This window comes from Aptenodytes forsteri, unplaced genomic scaffold, assembly GCF_000699145.1.
Source record: "Aptenodytes forsteri isolate BGI_AS27 unplaced genomic scaffold, ASM69914v1 Scaffold308, whole genome shotgun sequence".
Lineage (NCBI taxonomy): Eukaryota > Metazoa > Chordata > Aves > Sphenisciformes > Spheniscidae > Aptenodytes > Aptenodytes forsteri.
In genome coordinates, this window is record NW_008795475.1 from 173,549 (window position 1) to 182,367 (window position 8,819).

Genomic DNA, 8,819 nt, shown 5'->3' on the forward strand with positions numbered 1-8,819 from the left:
CATACACAAGTTACACAGGGTGTTCTGTAAGCATCAGCCGTGTCCTAAAGAACATGTCTGACATTTTTACTTAGGTCTGGGAGAGACAGGGATGACACAGGCGTAGACGCTGTCTGCAGCTACAAAAACAATGTCAGCCTTGCCAGGTTTGACAGAGAAAAGGTTTATCACGAGCTGAGCACCATGACAAATGGTGTCACCAAACTAGGGAACTACAGCCTGGAGAAGAACAGCCTGTACGTCAATGGTAAGCATCCATGGACATGGACATCTATTTTATCAAGATATGATTTTGGGATCACTTGGAGATCACTCCTCATTCTTCCACTCCACTGGGGCTTGAGCACTAAAGAACTTCACTTTTGATTTGTTGGTATTCTGTAGGTTTTGACACTATGACAAACCAATCAGCATGATATTGCCATTCTAGAAGCATTTCCATCCCTTAAATTGTACAAATTCCTGGAGAATTTCGTTGTTACATTATATAATCTAAACAGGGACATACCTATATTGCTTTCATGGTACGGATAGATCTGATGTAAAAATAAATACACTCTCCCTTTTTTATTTAGGTTTCCCCCTCACAGACAAAGCTATTGCCAGAAAGCCTATCTTGACTGAAGCTCCAGCCAAACTGGGCTACAGATTGAGCTTTAGAATAGTCAATGAAAATCTAACTAACCCAGACTCTCAGTCTCCAGAATACAAAGCAGCAGCGGAAAGCATCAGTAACAAGGTAAGGATCTGCAGCTCAAATACCATCATGCCTGCACTAGTCAATTTTTGCAGCAACTGCCATAGATTTATTTTTTAATCAAAAAAAAAATCAACATTTGGGAACAAACATTTCTAGAATCTAAAAGATGAGATTGGCCTTTGAATCACTTTTATGTTACATGTGGTCTTAAGAAGTTATCTCCACCCAAAGACACACACTACAGAGTGCAAGAGGTTCAGGTCATCTGTTAAATGCACGCTCACTCAGCATTTCAGTCCCATTGCTGGAAGTGTGTACAAATCTGCCAGCTCAGAGATCAGCCCATACATAACTCATTGCTGAGAATCCAACACATCCTCTTCAGCACCGATCCACCAACATATCAACCAGATAAAGCCCTAATTCGGTAGGGTTTGCTTTTTGAACAAAGCCATAACATTCCATACTTCGAGTTCTGAGTCTGCACTGTGAAATGTGGATCAAGATGACAGCTGTCAGTCAGCAGATTGTGTTTAACACTGGCAGCTTGCTCAGATAAAACAGAAAGGCTTGCCAAGGTGGAAGTCAGACTCCATCACCAGAAGGCATATTCTGAAGTAAAAAGCAACTCCCATGAAATCCAACTAGCCAAAAAAAAATATCTGGTGTTTCTCCAAAGTTAGAGGCCCTTCTGCTGCCCTAAAGCATCTACCATGAGGCCCAGAACTCATTAATATTTAACATGACATTTTTATTTCAGATGAATCAACTATACCATCAGAGCAACCTGCGAGACCAGTTCCTGAACTGCAGTATCATAAGGCTGAGGTCTGTGGTACAATCTGATTTTGTTTGAAAGGTTGCCACACCCTGGCACCGTTCCCCAATGGCCAAGTGCCATTGTCCTCTGCAGAATTCCTCCCCTCCATTCTCATGTTGGAAATTATTTGGTTCATGCCCTAAGCAGTCATTTCCAGGCTTCCCAGAATTCATCAGGTTGAATTTCTCCTGACTTGGTATGGACTGACATTTTTCTAAGTCTCAGTCAGGATTTCTGTAAGGCAGTCTTAGGTCTTTGAATATCCCAGTAATTACCATCAGCAATCTTACGTCTTGATGAGGACCAAATGGTGACTCTGCAACCTCTGCCCTCCTCCTCCCAACTTGGACTCCACTAGGTTTTAAAAGTGGGCTTTCAGGTGTAGCTGTAGAATCCTACTCTAGATGGGAAGAGGCTTGGACAAGGGACCCTCACACAGGGTAAAAGCTTTTAAAAAAAATAAAGTGCTGCTCATTCATTATATGCATGCAGTATAACCTAAGTTTGCAGAGAGAAGAGGTAGTAGTATTGCATCTGCTGTCCCTGGCCAAAGGGAAAGCCCAAAGCAGCCTGTTCCACATCTCTCAATAGCACCACATTAGCTTAAAACACTTAACACTCAGAATAGCAGGAACCCTTCAGGAAAACCTTTCCCACATGAAGACATGAAGTTTTTTCTCTCTCCACAGGACTGGATCCATAGTGGTCGACTGCAAGTGCTTCTTCCAGCCAGAGCCCAGCATCAACAGGACTGTGGTTGAAAGGGCTTTTCAGGACGGAACTTGGAACACAACCGGGCTATGGCTGGGAAGCAGTTACCAGCTGCAAGGATTCTCAGTAGAGAGTACGTAGAGCTCAAATCACAGCCGCCCAGTTTCTACCTAGATCAACCACTTTGCCACGGCATACTCTGAATTCCCCAACTTTAGTCTATCAGAGGGTGTGTGCGTGTGGCGGTGGAAATATATCTGTGTTATCAAGTTGAATCACTGAATCCAGGTCAGAGCTGGGCCAGTCCTTTGCCACATTCAGTCTGGCTCAGTGTAGCCCCTTAGTCCTCAATGGCTTAAGGTGTTACTCAATGCTAACTAATAAGAAAATGAAGTGGTAACTACTCACCGTAACTTCAAGCATTTAGAGATAAACAGACTTTTAGCTTTTTTCAAATGTACAACTTCCCAAAGAAATAAGTGGCCTAGTACATTGCTGAAGGACTGATTCAAAGGGTAGACAGGGAATTTGCTGCCAGACCCAAATGCAACTCAAGTTCTGTTAATCTATTAAGACTTCAAGTTTTCCCAACTAAAAGTCTGCAAATCAATGCTGCTTGGTAGAAGAGCCTCTGTTTCTCTCTGCTAGAATTTATACTGACTTTTCATCTCAATTTCCAGGCTTGAAACCAGCAATCGAGTCAGCAACTTACAAAACACCCCTCAAGTCTAGGAAAGAAAACTTCAGATTAAACTTCAGAATCTCCAACCTTCCCTACTCCCCAGAACTGCAGGACTCCAGGTCACAGATGTACCAAGTGAACAAAGAGAAAATTGAGAAAGAGGTAAAACTAACGGCAACAGCTTGCTTTACCTGTCCAAGTTAAAGATGTATTAAATTTACTCAGTTTTCCTCAATTGTTTTGTTTCTTCCCATCAGCTTGATGTATTCAGAACTAGCAGCCTGAAGGACTACTTTGCTGGTTGTACTGTTGAGAGCTTTGGGTACGTCCTGCTTCGGAAGTGTTTTTTCTTGAGTCCCAAAAAGAGCAGTTAGCAGAAAAGGCATTCAGAGCCACGGCATGGTGTTTATGCCTCATTGCCAACGTTTGTGCTCTGGATGACACATAGGAAGCACCTTCCTTCACTCTCAGTTTTGCCTTTACCGCAAAAGGTTTCTGTCCAAATGAGAGGTGGTTTTGTTTCCATGCTAGCAAAGCTATTTTCGTGCATAAACAATTCCAGAGTAAAACAAATACATTCATTCTCTCATTTAGCTTATTCAAATAAGCTAAAACTCCACCGAAACACATTAGCAAAACAATCATCAGAACTGACCAGCCTGAGAACAAAATCTACTTGTGTGTGTCTTCTCCAACACCTCTTTAGAGGAACAGAAAAAGCTGAACTGATTTACCTCTTAGAAATGCCTTGCCTGGGATTAAATCAGTGGGTGGATTTCACAAGGCTGCATGAGTTCCTGTCTCATCTAGCATAAACTGCAAAAACTGATCCCATGCTAATAAAACACTGCTTAGACGTCTGCAAACCTGAGCCTGCTTCTGAATCCCTCTCTCCCTGCCTCTACTCAGCTCTACTTCTTTTTCTCTTCTCCCATAATGACGACTCTGGCTGTCATCCTCCAGGCCTGTCCGTGGGAAAGCTTACACAAATGTTGCCGCCGTCTGCGAATTCACACTGGACCCCTTCTCACGGACTTTACAGAAGCAAGAGGTGTATGAGGAGCTGAAAAACCTGACGCAAGGGTTCACCAAGCTGGGCCCCGGCTATGAGCTGGAAGAGCAGAGTCTGGTTGTTGAAGGTGAGACACCCTGCCATGACTCTGTGGGAACACTTATTAGTTTTGTTTTAATCACCTCTAGAGTGCTCTGTTTCTCACGTGTGCCACCCTTTATTTCCAGGTTACCCTCCACTCAAGACAGATGAACAGGACTCTGAAAGATCTGGTAAGTGTTTTTTGGGAGGGATTGACCCTGCAGCCACTGAATACTTGAACTAAAGTAAATTAGCATCACATACCTTGAAATGGTGACTAGACCCATGCAAGAGCCCAGAAATCTAGGACTCTTTGTAGGCTGACAGCAAACAGAAGGTAGCATCAGAGCCAGCCTGAGGAAAATGGAAGTGAAGGACAGGCAAAAGCAATGCAATTTGGGAAGTTGTTTGGGAGCTCTGGCACCAATAAATTTTGATAACTGCAGTATTTACAAAAAAATCCAGATACCATGTTGTGAGCACATGGTACCACAACCCCAGAACTAACAGTAAACAGGAGGAAAAAAAAAGTACTCTGAACTGTTGCTTTTCCATGCACCACAAACATGCTGGCAAAAGTAACTGCAGCTTTTGCTGACACCCTTAGCCCTGTCCCCTTCTCCAAAAGAGTCCAGCCAGAAGCTGAGAGAGAGCTTTGTCTCTCTGAGCATCCCTGAAACCATCTGAGGGCTCTGACACTCGCTGAGGTGGCATTTAAAGTTGTAGATCCTCAGACCCTCACTCCATTTTACCAAAGTTTCCGTACATCCTGCCCATATTGACATCGCTGGGACATGTTTGCCCTGCAGCCAGGGAAGGCCAGATGCCTGCCTTTCAGCAATTTTGCCTCACCTATGCGCTATACAGTACTTTTGAACTTTGCCAGGGTGGGATCTCCCTCTCTGTCCCACATACAGGGATCCAAAAACCTGATGTGCCCTTATTTTGCGTTTGCAGAGCTTCAGTACTGGGCAATTATCCTCATCTGCATTTTCACCCTGCTTGGCTTCATTCTCCTCATCTTGTTATGCTTCCTGGTAAGTGGCCCCTTTGCTGTCCTACCTCTAACTTGACTGCGGCAGTGCCCAGCCATCTGGGGAGTTGCAGGAGGGACATTCAGACGCATCCACAAGAAGCCCCATGGAAGCAGTACCTGATACGCATGGTAACAGCAAACGGCATGCCAAATCCTCCTTCAGTTACTGCCAACTCTTTCAAGAGCTTGCGCACAGGAGGATGAGGAAGGGTATTTATAGTCAGCTAAGTAGATTTCTAGGAAAGGAAGCAGTGGCTTATGAATGAGATAGAGTCCTTTGCAGAGAGACAAATATAAAACCAAAGGTTAGGCAAACACCAAGACGACAAGCAGGTTGAATTAGGGGACCACCCACAGCATTTCTTAAACCTTTTCTCTGTTCAGATACCTGCAGAATTATCAGGTTACAGATAAGGGACTGCAGAAGATGACATTTTTAATAACTTGCAGGAATCGCATCCAGAATTTTGTATTCAATGCTCTTAACATAGACTGTAGCAGCCTTGCAGGGCCATACTCCAGCTGCGTACCCTTGGAAAGAGCAGAGCAGATCCCCTTCTGATCTCTGGTGCCGATTTGATGGGGGACAGCATCTTAATAACACTGTCTCAAAAGCAGCTGTGTTTGCTTTGCACCAGCTAGAAGAGAACAGCTAAATCTACAGAGAACATGGATTACTGTCCTTGGAGGTTCAAGAGTAAAAGTTAGTCATCATGATTTAGAAGAGGAAAAACCTCAGATTCAAAGTCGGGGGCTGTGCTAGCATCTGCCTGTGCAGCTTTAGGCAAGCGTCTTATTCAGAGTCCCTCCATCCCCACGTGGAAACGTGGTTTGGGGGCATCCAATGAGGGGCGAAGTGCAGACTTGGGGTTTTTGCCATTAACATTGTTCTTTTCCCACCAGGTCGTCTTTTGCCTGAGAAGAAAGTCGCATCTATACCAGGTTCAACAGGGCACGTACGGGGTGTACTTCCCACATCTGAACACAGGAAAAGTGCATTGACAGAACAGATGAAGTCTGTCTTCACAGACCTCTTCGTCCATTGATGAAGGAAAAAATGTTTCATTAATAAATTGTTTAGCATTTTCTCTTGTCTTGAGCCAAATCTTTGCACTATTACCACAACTATTTTCATACTATGGGGAAACTGCCAACAATGCAGACGTTGAGGAAAATATTTTTTGAAAGCACTGCAATATTTTATACAAATATTACACAATCAACAGAAAATAAAGACTACCAGGAACTGCAGTTTACAAGGCTCTTCAGTGTTAATGTCAGTTTTCTGAAAAAGGCTTAATTTATAGATTTTTGGGGACTATTGTAAACATAAAAACATAACCTAGATTTTAGCTTTTTTCCGATTTATCTTTTAAAATGTAAACATCTTAAACTGATTGAAACATTTCCTATATTTAAAGTGATGTCAAGGGATTATGTAAAGATACATTAAGTCTGAGTGCGATACAGTCACGCTGTGTCTTTTGAGATTGATACTGATTCCAGTTGAATAAATGCCAGGTTTATTGCCACGAAACTGTATTTCCTTGTATTTCGTCTGTAGCGACACTTTTCTTCCCAAATCAGAGAATACTTTTGCCCTACTGAAACCCCTGAGCTTTTGCTCCTCAGTTGTCTTGGGCATCCCATAGCGCAGGGTCTGATGTTACAGAGATCGGGACCTTTTACTGCCCCTCCCCAAGAGCGCCTGTCGCATACCTCAGTTTTCTGCGGACCACAGGAGATGGTGCTGATCTCTAGGTAGTTATCTGACACTATCATTAAATGAACTCTCTGCTGAAAGTGAAAGCACTAGAATTAGAATTAATGAAACCACGATTAGTCATTAATCCTTCCACTGCAGGCAATGTTTCCACGCAATCAAACTGGCTTTTTACTTTCAAAGTAAAGCTCCTCAATGGCAGGTTGGACCAGTTCGTCCCCCAGGTCAGGTTCCTCAGCGCAGAGTGGAGTTTCTTACGCAGAGGATTAGAAACCTGTTTGTTCAATCAAACAAAGGTTTTCAAGCACCCACAATAATGTCAGCAACATCAGATTAAAAGCTTTCACGGTCACTTGCAAAAGACCTTTGCAGGTTTCCATGCCACCCAGCGTGCCCTGGCTGCAGCAGCCATCCCATGGCAGAAGCACTGTGATCAGAAAGGACTTCACAACTCAGGCGTTGACCACAGGCACTCAAGAAAAGCGGCATGACAGAGCAGAGCTGGCAGGGTCCAGCCATTAGAGCACCAGCTCCTGCCTTGGCAGTTCTGGGCAAACCCCCGGATCTTCAGCCAACTGTCCCTGCTGCGCCTCCGTTTCCTTCATCCTGGTACCCCAGTGCCCTGCTCCCCTCTCACCATGGAGCCCCATCTCTTACTGTCAAAAAAAGCACACGAGTGATGCTAATAACAGCACAGCACAGGGTGTGGGGATGTGACAGCTGGGAGAGGAAGGTGCTATTTCATGAAGCTGTTTCCTAGGGGGGTTGAATTTTCTTTTTTACGCCATGGCCACAGGAGAAGACGTGCCTCTCAGCACTATGAGCCACACCACCACCGCCGCCTCCCCCAGGCTCTCTCTGGGGGTTTGCTGGGAACAGGAGAGGCCCAGCACACATTGCAGAGCACAGACCAGCAGCCCCTGCACTGGCACCGGTGTCCTCTCCAGCCTCGGGGACAAAAGGGAAAGCAGAAACAGCAGCAGCCTCCCAGGGGAGCTCCAGCCAGCACCCTGAGCCCCAGGACAGACCTGAGAGCACCAGGGCAAATTTGTGTCTGCTCAACAGCAAGACACACATAGCTGGGCTAATTTAGAAAAGCTTTAGTTTAGATAGAACACAGCAGCACTCAGCTCTGTCTGACCTGCTTGCGGGGGCTCCAAAGAGCCAAGACAACCGTCCCAGCAAAACCATGAGACCCCGTTTCCTAAGGGGTTGTTGCAAACATGCTTTTCTGCAGAAACAGCTGCAGCCACGCACGCCGAGCATCCCCCTCCCTGGCACAGCCACCAGCGCTCACTGGCAGCCCAGGATGTTCCACGTACGTCTGGCCCCACACACCTTTGCCACCATGGGGAGAGGATTCAAATCCCAGTCCTGCCAGCTGGTCTCTCCCATACCCAACTCCCAAAACTAAAGAGACAACACCAAAGCTGAAACACACCGAGGAAGGGGCATCAAGACATCCGAGAGGGGAAAACTGAGATGGGAAAAGGGGCTGAGGAGCTGAGAAAGCAGCAGCAGCTTGCAGGGAGAAAGGGCCAAGCTCGAGCACGCTGTGGGGATGGCTGGTGCCCGCGAGCCTCCCTGCGGGGCTGCTTTCCAAGAGGAAGGAGCCTTCACATACCACGGTGCCTCTCAGCATCCCCTACGCCGTGTCGCAATGCACTTCGTGTTATGGTTGGACACCTGCCTGCGTTTGTTATGGAGCTGCTGTTTCCAAACAGGGGCCCCCGGCGAGGCTGCTGGGGCTGGGCCAGCTCGGCAGTGACGCAGGTGGCTCAGCCTCTGGCACAGTGACCTGGCCCCAGGCAACGACTGGGGCTGGGGAAGGGCAGAGAAAGCGGGTGAAGAGACTCAGCTTGACCTCAGGGATCTGCCCTGGGCCGGGTTCCATCAACGCCTGCCTGTAGCACCACCCTCCATGGTTGCTTTCCCCACAGCACAATCTTTGGCCTCCCGCTGCCACTACTCTCCCCTTGCACTGCAGACGCACCGGGGCCGTTCCTTGGCATTTCTGTCCTTGTCTTCACGTGGTTCAGCAAAGTCACCCCGCT